Genomic DNA, 13,600 nt, shown 5'->3' with positions numbered 1-13,600 from the left:
CACACACAGCTTTCTCTCACTGTGCTCTTCTCTATATAACACACAGCTATCTCTCACTCTGCTCTTCTCTCTATAACACACACAGCTTTCTCTCACTGTGCTCTTCCCTCTATAACACACACAGCTATCTCTCACTCTGCTCTTCTCTCTATAACACACACAGCTATCTCTCACTGTGCTCTTCTCTATATAACACACAGCTATCTCTCACTGTGCTCTTCTCTATATAACACACAGCTTTCTCTCACTGTGCTCTTCTCTATATAACACACACAGCTATCTCTCACTGTGCTCTTCTCTATATAACACACAGCTATCTCTCACTGTGCTCTTCTCTATATAACACACACAGCTATCTCTCACTGTGCTCTTCTCTATATAACACACACAGCTATCTCTCACTGTGCTCTTCTCTATATAACACACAGCTATCTCTCACTGTGCTCTTCTCTATATAACACACACAGCTATCTCTCACTGTGCTCTTCTCTATATAACACACAGCTATCTCTCACTGTGCTCTTCTCTATATAACACACACAGCTATCTCTCACTGTGCTCTTCTCTATATAACACACAGCTATCTCTCACTGTGCTCTTCTCTATATAACACACAGCTATATCTCACTGTGCTCTTCTCTATATAACACACAGCTACCTCTCACTGTGCTCTTCTCTATATAACACACAGCTATCTCTCACTGTGCTCTTCTCTATATAACACACAGCTATCTCTCACTGTGCTCTTCTCTATATAACACACAGCTATCTCTCACTGTGCTCTTCTCTATATAACACACACAACTATCTCTCACTGTGTTCTTCTCTCTATGGCCCCACAGCTATCTCTCACTGTGCTCTTCTCTATATAACACACAGCTATCTCTCACTGTGCTCTTCTCTATATAACACAAACAGCTTTCTCTCACTGTGCTCTTCTCTCTATAACACACACAGCTATCTCTCACTGTGCTCTTCTCTATATAACACACAGCTATCTCTCACTGTGCTCTTCTCTATATAACACACACAGCTATCTCTCACTGTGTTCTTCTCTCTATGGCCCCACAGCTATCTCTCACTGTGCTCTTCTCTATATAACACAAACAGCTATCTCTCACTGTGCTCTTCTCTCTATAACACACACAGCTATCTCTCACTGTGCTCTTCTCTCTATAACACACAGCTATGTCTCACCGTGCTCTTCTCTATATAACACACAGCTATCTCTCACTGTGCTCTTCTCTCTATGGCCCCACAGCAAGTATCTAACTATTAACCCCAATACTGACAGATATCCACCGCAAATATCTTTTAACCCCTATACCACCAGATACCCACTGCAAGTATCTAATTATTAACCCCTATACCGCCACATTCCCCAAATGCAAACTAACCTAACACCTAATCCCCCTCTAAATTAAAACAAAAATCTAACGCCTAGATTTAGAGTTTTGCGGCCAAAGGGGTGCGTTAGCTACGCATGCTTTTTTCTGGCCGCACCTTTTAAATACCGCTGGTATTTAGAGTTCACAGAAGGGCTGCGTTAGGCTCCAAAAAAGAAGCGTATAGCATATTTACCGCAACTGCAACTCTCGATACCAGCGGTGCTTACGGACGCGGCCAGCTTCAAAAACGTGCTCGTGCACGATTCCCCCATAGGAAACAATGGGGCAGTTTGAACTGAAAAAACACCTGCAAAAAAGCAGCGTTCAGCTCCTAACGCAGCCCCATTGTTTACTATGGGGAAACACTTCCTATGTCTGCACCTAACACCCTAACATGTACCCCGAGTCTAAACACCCCTAACCTTACACTTATTAACCCCTATTCTGCCGCCGCCGCTATCGCTGACCCCTGCATTTTATTATTAACCCCTAATCTGCCGCTCCGTACACCGCCGCAACCTACGTTATCCCTATGTACCCCTAATCTGCTGCCCCTAACACCGTCGACCCCTATATTATATTTATTAACCCCTAATCTGCCCCCCACAACGTCGCCGCCAGCTACCTACAATAATTAACCCCTAATCTGCCGACCACATCTCACCGCTACTATAATAAAGTTATTAACCCCTAATCCGCCTCACTCCCGCCTCAATAACCCTATAAGAAATAGTATTAACCCCTAATCTGCCCTCCCTAACATCGCCGACACCTAACTTCAATTATTAACCCCTAATCTGCCGACCGGAGCTTGCCGCTACTATAATAAATGTATTAACCCCTAAAGCTAAGTCTAACCCTAACACTAACACCCCCCTAAGTTAAATATAATTTAAATCTAACGAAATAAATTAACTCTTATTAAATAAATTATTCCTATTTAAAGCTAAATACTTACCTGTAAAATAAACCCTAATATAGCTACAATATAAATTATAATTATATTGTAGCTAGTTTAGGATTAATATTTATTTTACCGGCAACTTTGCAACTTCATCCAAGCCCAAGCGGGAGCTGGCGATCCATAATCCGGCTGAAGTCTTCTATCAAGCGGCGGCTGAAGAGGTCCAGAAGAGGCTCCAAAGTCTTCCTCCTATCCGGGCAGAAGAGTAGATCCGGACCGGCAAACATCTTCTTCAAAGCGGTGACAAGCGGCTCCATGTTGAAGACCTCCGGCGTGGATCCATCCTCTTCTTGCGACGTCCTAAGTCCGAATGAAGGTTCCTTTAAGGGACGTCATCCAAGATGGCGTCCCTCGAATTCCGATTGGCTGATAGGATTCTATCAGCCAGTCGGAATTTAGGTAGGAAAATTCTGATTGGCTGATGGAATCAGCCAATCAGATTCAAGTTCAATCCGATTGGCTGATCCGATCAGCCAATCAGATTGAGCTTGCATTCTATTGGCTGATCGGAACAGCCAATAGAATGAGAGCTCAATCTGATTGGCTGATCGGATCAGCCAATCGGATTGAACTTGAATCTGATTGGCTGATTCCATCAGCCAATCAGAATTTTCCTACCTTAATTCCGATTGGCTGATAGATTCCTATCAGCCAATCGGAATTCAAGGGACGCCATCTTGGATGACGTTCCTTAAAGGAACCTTCATTCGGACTTAGGACGTCGCAAGAAGAGGATGGATCCACGCCGGAGGTCTTCAACATGGAGCCGCTTGTCACCGCTTTGAAGAAGATGGTTGCCGGTCCGGATCTACTCTTCTGCCCGGATAGGAGGAAGACTTTGGAGCCTCTTCTGGACCTCTTCAGCCGCCGCTTGATAGAAGACTTCAGCCGGATTATGGATCGCCAGCCCCCGCTTGGGCTTGGATGAAGACGGAGGCTTGGATGAAGACTTCGGAGGACGGATCGGTGAACCTGGCATGGTGAAGATAAGGTAGGAAGATCTTCAGGGGCTTAGTGTTAGGTTTATTTAACCCCTTAATGACCACAGCACTTTTCCATTTTCTGTCCGTTTGGGACCAAGGCTATTTTTACATTTCTGCGGTGTTTGTGTTTAGCTGTAATTTTCCTCTTACTCATTTACTGTACCCACACATATTATATACCGTTTTTCTCGTCATTAAATGGACTTTCTAAAGATACCATTATTTTCATCATATCTTATAATTTACTTTAAAAAAAAATTATAAAATATGAGGAAAAAATTGAAAAAAAAACACACTTTTTCTAACTTTGACCCCCAAAATCTGTTACACATCTACAACCACCAAAAAACACTGTGCTAAATAGTTTCTAAATTTTGTCCTGAGTTTAGAAATACCCAATGTTTACATGTTCTTTGCTTTTTTTGTAAGTTATAGGGCCATAAATACAAATAGCACTTTGCTATTTCCAAACCATTATTTTTCAAAATTAGCGCTAGTTACATTAGAACACTAATATCTTTCAGGAATCTCTGAATATCCATTGACATGTATATATTTTTTTTTAGTAGACATCCCAAAGTATTGATCTAGGCCCATTTTGGTATATTTCATGCCACCATTTCACCGCCAAATGCGATTAAATACAAAAAATCATTCACTTTTTTACTAATTTTTTCACAAACTTTTGGTTTCTCACTGAAATTATTTACAAACAGCTTGTGCAATTATGGCTTAAATGGTTGTAAATGCTTCTCTGGGATCCCCTTTGTTCAGAAATAGCAGACATATATGGCTTTGGCGTTGCTTTTTAGTAATTAGAAGGCTGCTAAATGCCACTGCGCACTACACGTGTATTATGCCCAGCAGTGAAGGGGTTAATTATGGAACATGTAGGGAGCTTTTAGGGATACTTTTAGCTTTAGTGTAGTGTAGTAGACAACCCCAAGTATTGATCTAGGCCAATTTTGGTATATTTCATGCCACCATTTCACCGCCAAATGCGATCAAATTAAAAAAAACGTTAAATTTTTCACAATTTTAGGTTTCTCACTGAAATAATTTACAAACAGCTTGTGCAATTATGGCACAAATGGTTGTAAATGCTTCTCTGGGATCCCCTTTGTTCAGAAATAGCAGACATATATGGCTATGGGGTTGATTTTGGTAATAAGAAGGCCGCCAAATGCCGCTGCATTTCACACGTGTATTATGGCTAGCAGTGAAGGGGTTAATTATGTAGCTTGCAGGGTTAATTTTAGCTTTAGTGTAGAGCTCAGCCTCCCACCTGAAACATGAGACCCCCTGATCCCTCCCAAACAGCTCTCTTCCCTCCCCCACCCCACAATTGTCCCCGCCATCTTAAGTACTGGCAGAAACTCTGCCAGTACTAAAATAAAAGCTATATTTGGGCTTTTTTTTGGGTTTTTTTTGGCATATTTACATATGCTGCTGTGTAGGATCCCCCCCCCAACCTCACTGATCCCCCACCAAACAGCTCTCTAACCCTCCCCCTCTGCCTTAATAGGCGCCATCTTGGGTACTGGCAGCTGTCTGCCAGTACCCAGTTTAGCAACAAATGTGCCTTTTTTTAAAAAAAAAAATGCCCTTTTCTGTAGTGTAGCTTTCCCCCCCCCCCCCCCAAGACCAACCCCCCACCCCGTCTTGATCCCTTAGATGTTTATTTCTATATTTGAAAACATTTTATTTTTAACTTTTACCACTTTTATTTTTCTGTAGTGTAGCGGTTCCCTCCCGCTCCTTCCCCGTGCACGCGCCCGCCACCCCCGTGCAAGCGCGCGCTCCCGTGCGCGCTCTCGTCCCCCCCGCCCCCGATCCCGCCCCCTTCCCTCCACTCGGCACATCGATGGCCGCCCACCCGCCTCCCAGACTTGCTCCCACCCACCAACGATACCGGCCACCGATGTCCGGTGCAGAGAGGGCCACAGAGTGGCTCTCTCTGCATCGGATGGCCAAGGGGGGTTATTGCAGGATGATTCCATATCGAGGCATCACTGCAATAACCGGAAAGCAGCTGGAAGCGAGCAGGATCGCTTCCAGCTGCTTTCCAGACCAAGGACGTACGCCACACGTCCTCGGTCATTAACTGTCTTTTTTTTTAGGACGTGTGGCGTACGTCCTTGGTCATTAAGGGGTTAAGGGGGGTTTGGGTTAGATTAGGGGTATGTGGGTGGTGGGTTGTAATGTTGGGGGGGGTATTGTATGTTTTTTTTTACAGGCAAAAGAGCTGAATTATTTGGGGTATGCCCCGCAAATGTCCCTTTTCAGGGCTGGTAAGGTAAAAGAGCTTTGAACTTTTTTTAATTTAGAATAGGGTAGGGCATTTTTTTATTTTGGGGGTCTTTGTTATTTTATTAGGGGGCTTAGAGTAGGTGTAATTAGTTTAAAAAAAACCTAAACCCCAACACTAAAAAAAATTACAATAGCCCTTAAAATAAAAATCCCTATTCTTAAAATCTTAAAAATAAAAAAACACCCCAAAAAACCCTAACTAACCCCAAAAGTGGTATTCACCTTGGGTAATCCGGCTCCTGTTGATGCGACGTTGGGCCTTCTTCATCCTCGTTCCTGGCACTGGTGACCCATCTTCGTGCAGGCAGATGTCGGCAGCCTCTCTACCGCCTCCGCACCGCAATCTTCTTCTACGCTGTTGCATAGATCAGGATGATTGAGGCCGTGAATCTGCAGGGGGCGGCATTGCACAAGCATTTCACAAGGACTGCTTGTGCAATGATAAATGCGTATGCTGTCGGCATTTATCGATGTGCGACGGACATGATCCGCTACAGTGGATAATGTCCGTTCGCACATTAGTAAATCGGCCCCTATAAGTTAAACAGCTCTCACTCTACTCCTCTCTATAACACACAGCAATTTGTCTCTAAACTCCTCTATCTATAAGACATACAGCTATCTCTGCTCCTCTCTCTATAAGTCGCACAGGTCTCACTCTATAAGTTCTGCAGCTCTCACTCTGCTCCTCTCTCTATAAGTCGCACAGATCTCACTCTATAAGTTATGCAGCTGTCACTCTGCTCCTCTCTCTATAAGTCGCACAGGTCTCACTCTATAAGTTATGCAGCTGTCACTCTGCTCCTCTCTCTATAAGTCACACAGGTCTCACTCTATAAGTTATGCAGCTGTCACTCTGCTCCTCTCTCTATAAGTCACACAGGTCTCACTCTATAAGTTCTGCAGCTGTCACTCTGCTCCTCTCTCTAAAAGTCACACAGATCTCACTCTATAAGTTCTGCAGCTGTCACTCTGCTCCTCTCTCTATAAGTCGCACAGATCTCACTCTATAATTTCTGCAGCTGTCACTCTGCTCCTCTCTCTATAAGTCGCACAGATCTCACTCTATAAGTTATGAAGCTGTCACTCTGCTCCTCTCTCTATAAGTCACACAGGTCGCACTCTATAAGTTATGCATCTGTCAATCTGGTCCTCTCTCTATAAGTCACACAGATCTCACTCTATAAGTTATGCAGCTGTCACTCTGCTCCTCTCTCTATAAGTCGCACAGATCTCACTCTATAAGTTATGCAGCTGTCACTCTGCTCCTCTCTCTATAAATCGCACAGATCTCACTCTATAAGTTATGCAGCTGTCACTCTGCTCCTCTCTCTATAAGTCGCACAGGTCTCACTCTATAAGTTATGCAGCTGTCACTCTGCTCCTCTCTCTATAAGTCACACAGGTCTCACTCTATACAGGGAGTGCAGAATTATTAGGCAAATTAGTATTTTGACCACATCATCCTCTTTATGCATGTTGTCTTACTCCAAGCTGTATAGGCTCGAAAGCCTACTACCAATTAAGCATATTAGGTGATGTGCATCTCTGTAATGAGAAGGGGTGTGGTCTAATGACATCAACACCCTATATCAGGTGTGCATAATTATTAGGCAACTTTCTTTCCTTTGGCAAAATGGGTCAAAAGAAGGACTTGACAGGCTCAGAAAAGTCAAAAATAGTGAGATATCTTGCAGAGGGATGCAGCACTCTTAAAATTGCAAAGCTTCTGAAAAGTGATCATCGAACAATCAAGCGTTTCATTCAAAATAGTCAACAGGGTCGCAAGAAGCGTGTGGAAAAACCAAGGTGCAAAATAACTGCCCATGAACTGAGAAAAGTCAAGCGTGCAGCTGCCAAGATGCCACTTGCCACCAGTTTGGCCATATTTCAGAGCTGCAACATCACTGGAGTGCCCAAAAGCACAAGGTGTGCAATACTCAGAGACATGGCCAAGGTAAGAAAGGCTGAAAGACGACCACCACTGAACAAGACACACAAGCTGAAACGTCAAGATTGGGCCAAGAAATATCTCAAGGATTTATGGACTGATGAAATGACTGATGAAATGAGAGTGAGTCTTGATGGGCCAGATGGATGGGCCCGTGGCTGGATTGGTAAAGGGCAGAGAGCTCCAGTCCGACTCAGACGCCAGCAAGGTGGAGGTGGAGTACTGGTTTGGGCTGGTATCATCAAAGATGAGCTTGTGGGGCCTTTTCGGGTTGAGGATGGAGTCAAGCTCAACTTCCAGTCCTACTGCCAGTTTCTGGAAGACACCTTCTTCAAGCAGTGGTACAGGAAGAAGTCTGCATCCTTCAAGAAAAACATGATTTTCATGCAGGACAATGCTCCATCACACGCGTCCAAGTACTCCACAGCGTGGCTGGCAAGAAAGGGTATAAAAGAAGAAAATCTAATGACATGGCCTCCTTGTTCACCTGATCTGAACCCCATTGAGAACCTGTGGTCCATCATCAAATGTGAGATTTACAAGGAGGGAAAACAGTACACCTCTCTGAACAGTGTCTGGGAGGCTGTGGTTGCTGCTGCACGCAATGTTGATGGTGAACAGATCAAAACACTGACAGAATCCATGGATGGCAGGCTTTTGAGTGTCCTTGCAAAGAAAGGTGGCTATATTGGTCACTGATTTGTTTTTGTTTTGTTTTTGAATGTCAGAAATGTATATTTGTGAATGTTGAGATGTTATATTGGTTTCACTGGTAAAAATAAATAATTGAAATGGGTATATATTTGTTTTTTGTTAAGTTGCCTAATAATTATGCACAGTAATAGTCACCTGCACACACAGATATCCCCCTAAAATAGCTATAACTAAAAACAAACTAAAAACTACTTCCAAAACTATTCAGCTTTGATATTAATGAGTTTTTTTGGGTTCATTGAGAACATGGTTGTTGTTCAATAATAAAATTAATCCTCAAAAATACAACTTGCCTAATAATTCTGCACTCCCTGTACGTTATGCAGCTGTCACTCTGCTCCTCTCTCTATAAGTCACACAGGTCTCACTCTATAAGTTCGGCAGCTGTCACTCTGCTCCTCTGTCTATAAGTCACACAGGTCTCACTCTATAAGTTATGCAGCTGTCACTCTGCTCCTCTCTCTATAAGTCGCACAGGTCTCACTCTATAAGTTATGCAGCTGTCACTCTGCTCCTCTCTCTATAAGTCACACAGGTCTCACTCTATAAGTTATGCAGCTGTAACTCTGCTCCTCTCTCTATAAGTCACACAGGTCTCACTCTATAAGTTCGGCAGCTGTCACTCTGCTCCTCTCTCTATAAGTCACACAGATCTCACTCTATAAGTTCTGCAGCTCTCACTCTGCTCCTCTCTCTATAAGTCACACAGATTTCACTCTATAAGTTCTGCAGCTCTCACTCTGCTCCTCTCTCTATAAGTCACACAGATTTCACTCTATAAGTTCTGCAGCTGTCACTCTGCTCCTCTCTCTATAAGTCACACAGATCTCACTCTATAAGTTCGGCAGCTGTCACTCTGCTCCTCTCTCTATAAGTCGCACAGGTCTCACTCTATAAGTTATGCAGCTGTCACTCTGCTCCTCTCTCTATAAGTCACACAGATTTCACTCTATAAGTTCTGCAGCTGTCACTCTGCTCCTCTCTCTATAAGTCACACAGATCTCACTATATAAGTTATGCAGCTGTCACTCTGCTCCTCTCTCTATAAGTCGCACAGGTCTCACTCTATAAGTTATGCAGCTGTCACTCTGCTCCTCTCTCTATAAGTCACACAGATCTCACTCTATGTTATGCAGCTGTCACTCTGCTCCTCTCTCTATAAGTCACACAGTTCTCACTCTATAAGTTCTGCAGCTGTCACTCTGCTCCTCTCTCTATAAGTCACACAGGTCTCACTCTATAAGTTATGCAGCTGTCACTCTGCTCCTCTCTCTATAAGTCACACAGGTCTCACTCTATAAGTTATGCAGCTGTCACTCTGCTCCTCTCTCTATAAGTCACACAGATCTCACTCTATAAGTTATGCAGCTGTCACTCTGCTCCTCTCTCTATAAGTCGCACAGATCTCACTCTATAAGTTATGCAGCTGTCACTCTGCTCCTCTCTCTATAAGTCACACAGGTCTCACTATATAAGTTCTGCAGCTCTCACTCTGCTCCTCTCTCTATAAGTCGCATAGGTCTCACTCTATAAGTTATGCAGCTGTTACTCTGCTCCTCTCTCTATAAGTCGCACAGGTCTCACTCTATAAGTTATGCAGCTGTCACTCTGCTCCTCTCTCTATAAGTCGCACAGGTCTCACTCTATAAGTTATGCAGCTGTCACTCTGCTCATCTCTCTATAAGTCACACAGATCTCACTCTATAAGTTATGCAGCTGTCACTCTGCTCCTCTCTCTATAAGTCACACAGATCTCTCTCTATAAGTTATGCAGCTCTCACTCTGCTCCTCTCTCTATAAGTCACACAGATCTCATTCTATAAGTTCTGCAGCTGTCACTCTGCTCCTCTCTCTATAAGTCACACAGGTCTCACTCTATAAGTTATGCAGCTCTCACTCTGCTCCTCTCTCTATAAGTCACACAGATCTCACTCTATAAGTTATGCAGCTGTCACTCTGCTCCTCTCTCTATAAGTCACACAGGTCTCACTCTATAAGTTATGAAGCTGTCACTCTGCTCCTCTCTCTATAAGTCACACAGATCTCACTCTATAAGTTATGCAGCTGTCACTCTGCTCCTCTCTCTATAAGTCACACAGATCTCACTCTATAAGTTATGCAGCTGTCACTCTGCTCCTCTCTCTATAAGTCACACAGGTCTCACTCTATAAGTTATGCAGCTGTCACTCTGCTCCTCTCTCTATAAGTCACACAGGTCTCACTCTACAAGTTATGCAGCTGTCACTCTGCTCCTCTCTCTATAAGTCACACAGATCTCACTCTATAAGTTATGCAGCTGTCACTCTGCTCCTCTCTCTATAAGTCACACAGGTCTCACTCTATAAGTTCTGCAGCTCTCACTCTGCTCCTCTCTCTATAAGTCGCACAGGTCTCACTCTATAAGTTATGCAGCTGTCACTCTGCTCCTCTCTCTATAAGTCGCACAGGTCTCACTCTATAAGTTATGCAGCTGTCACTCTGCTCCTCTCTCTATAAGTCACACAGATCTCACTCTATAAGTTATGCAGCTGTGACTCTGCTCCTCTCTCTATAAGTCACACAGGTCTCACTCTATAAGTTATGCAGCTGTCACTCTGCTCCTCTCTCTATAAGTCGCACAGATCTCACTCTATAGGTTATGCAGCTGTCACTCTGCTCCTCTCTCTATAAGTCGCACAGATCTCACTCTATAAGTTATGCAGCTGTCACTCTGCTCCTCTCTCTATAAGTCGCACAGGTCTCACTCTATAAGTTATGCAGCTGTCACTCTGCTCCTCTCTCTATAAGTCACACAGGTCTCACTCTATAAGTTATGCAGCTGTCACTCTGCTCCTCTCTCTATAAGTCACACAGGTCTCACTCTATAAGTTATGCAGCTGTCACTCTGCTCCTCTCTCTATAAGTCACACAGGTCTCACTCTATAAGTTATGCAGCTGTCACTCTGCTCCTCTCTCTATAAGTCGCACAGGTCTCACTCTATAAGTTCTGCAGCTCTCACTCTGCTCCTCTCTCTATAAGTCACACAGGTCTCACTCTATAAGTTATACAGCTGTCACTCTGCTCCTCTCTCTATAAGTCGCACAGGTCTCACTCTATAAGTTATGCAGCTGTCACTCTGCTCCTCTCTCTATAAGTCACACAGATCTCACTCTATAAGTTATGCAGCTCTCACTCTGCTCCTCTCTCTATAAGTCGCACAGGTCTCACTCTATAAGTTATGCAGCTGTCACTCTGCTCCTCTCTCTATAAGTCACACAGATCTCACTCTATAAGTTATGCAGCTGTCACTCTGCTCCTCTCTCTATAAGTCACACAGGTCTCACTCTATAAGTTATGCAGCTGTCACTCTGCTCCTCTCTCTATAAGTCACACAGATCTCACTCTATAAGTTATGCAGCTGTCACTCTGCTCCTCTCTCTATAAGTCACACAGGTCTCACTCTATAAGTTCTGCAGCTCTCACTCTGCTCCTCTCTCTATAAGTCACACAGGTCTCACTCTATAAGTTCTGCAGCTGTCACTCTGCTCCTCTCTCTATAAGTCACACAGATCTCACTCTATAAGTTATGCAGCTGTCACTCTGCTCCTCTCTCTATAAGTCACACAGATCTCACTCTATAAGTTCTGCAGCTGTCACTCTGCTCCTCTCTCTATAAGTCACACAGGTCTCACTCTATATGTTATGCAGCTCTCACTCTACTCCTCTCTCTATAAGTCACACAGATCTCACTCTATAAGTTATGCAGCTATCACTCTGCTCCTCTCTCTATAAGTCACACAGGTCTCACTCTATAAGTTATGCAGCTCTCACTCTACTCCTCTCTCTATAAGTCACACAGATCTCACTCTATAAGTTCTGCAGCTCTCACTCTGCTCCTCTCTCTATAAGTCACACAGGTCTCACTCTATAAGTTCTGCAGCTCTCACTCTGCTCCTCTCTCTATAAGTCACACAGGTCTCACTCTATAAGTTATGCCGCTGTCACTCTGCTCCTCTCTCTATAAGTCACACATATCTCACTCTATAAGTTCGGCAGCTGTCACTCTGCTCCTCTCTCTATAAGTCACACAGGTCTCACTCTATAAGTTATGCAGCTGTCACTCTGCTCCTCTCTCTATAAGTCACACAGATCTCACTCTATAAGTTATGCAGCTGTCACTCTGCTCCTCTCTCTAAAAGTCGCACAGATCTCACTCTATAAGTTATGCAGCTGTCACTCTGCTCCTCTCTCTATAAGTCACACAGGTCTCACTATATAAGTTCTGCAGCTCTCACTCTGCTCCTCTCTCTATAAGTCGCATAGGTCTCACTCTATAAGTTATGCAGCTGTCACTCTGCTCCTCTCTCTATAAGTCGCACAGGTCTCACTCTATAAGTTATGCAGCTGTCACTCTGCTCCTCTCTCTATAAGTCGCACAGGTCTCACTCTATAAGTTAAGCAGCTGTCACTCTGCTCATCTCTCTATAAGTCACACAGATCTCACTCTATAAGTTATGCAGCTGTCACTCTGCTCCTCTCTCTATAAGTCACACAGATCTCTCTCTATAATTTATGCAGCTCTCACTCTGCTCCTCTCTCTATAAGTCACACAGGTCTCACTCTATAAGTTATGCAGCTGTCACTCTGCTCCTCTCTCTATAAGTCACACAGATCTCATTCTATAAGTTCTGCAGCTGTCACTCTGCTCCTCTCTCTATAAGTCACACAGATCTCACTCTATAAGTTATGCAGCTGTCACTCTGCTCCTCTCTCTATAAGTCGCACAGATCTCACTCGATAAGTAATGCAGCTGTCACTCTGCTCCTCTCTCTATAAGTCACACAGGTCTCACTCTATAAGTTATGCAGCTGTCACTCTGCTCCTCTCTCTATAAGTCACACAGATCTCTCTCTATAAGTTATGCAGCTGTCACTCTGCTCCTCTCTCTATAAGTCACACAGATCTCTCTCTATAAGTCATGCAGCTGTCACTCTGCTCCTCTCTCTATAAGTCACACAGGTCTCACTCTATAAGTTATGCAGCTGTCACTCTGCTCCTCTCTCTATAAGTCACACAGATCTCTCTCTATAAGTTATGCAGCTTTCACTCTGCTCCTCTCTCTATAAGTCACACAGGTCTCACTCTATAAGTTATGCAGCTGTCACTCTGCTCCTCTCTCTATAAGTCACACAGATCTCACTCTATAAGTTCTGCAGCTGTCACTCTGCTCCTCTCTCTATAAGTCACACAGGTCTAACTCTATAAGTTCGGCAGCTGTCACTCTGCTCCTCTCTCTATAAGTCACACAGG

This window comes from Bombina bombina, chromosome 7, assembly GCF_027579735.1.
Source record: "Bombina bombina isolate aBomBom1 chromosome 7, aBomBom1.pri, whole genome shotgun sequence".
NCBI lineage: Eukaryota > Metazoa > Chordata > Amphibia > Anura > Bombinatoridae > Bombina > Bombina bombina.
This window is presented reverse-complemented; position numbering follows the sequence as displayed.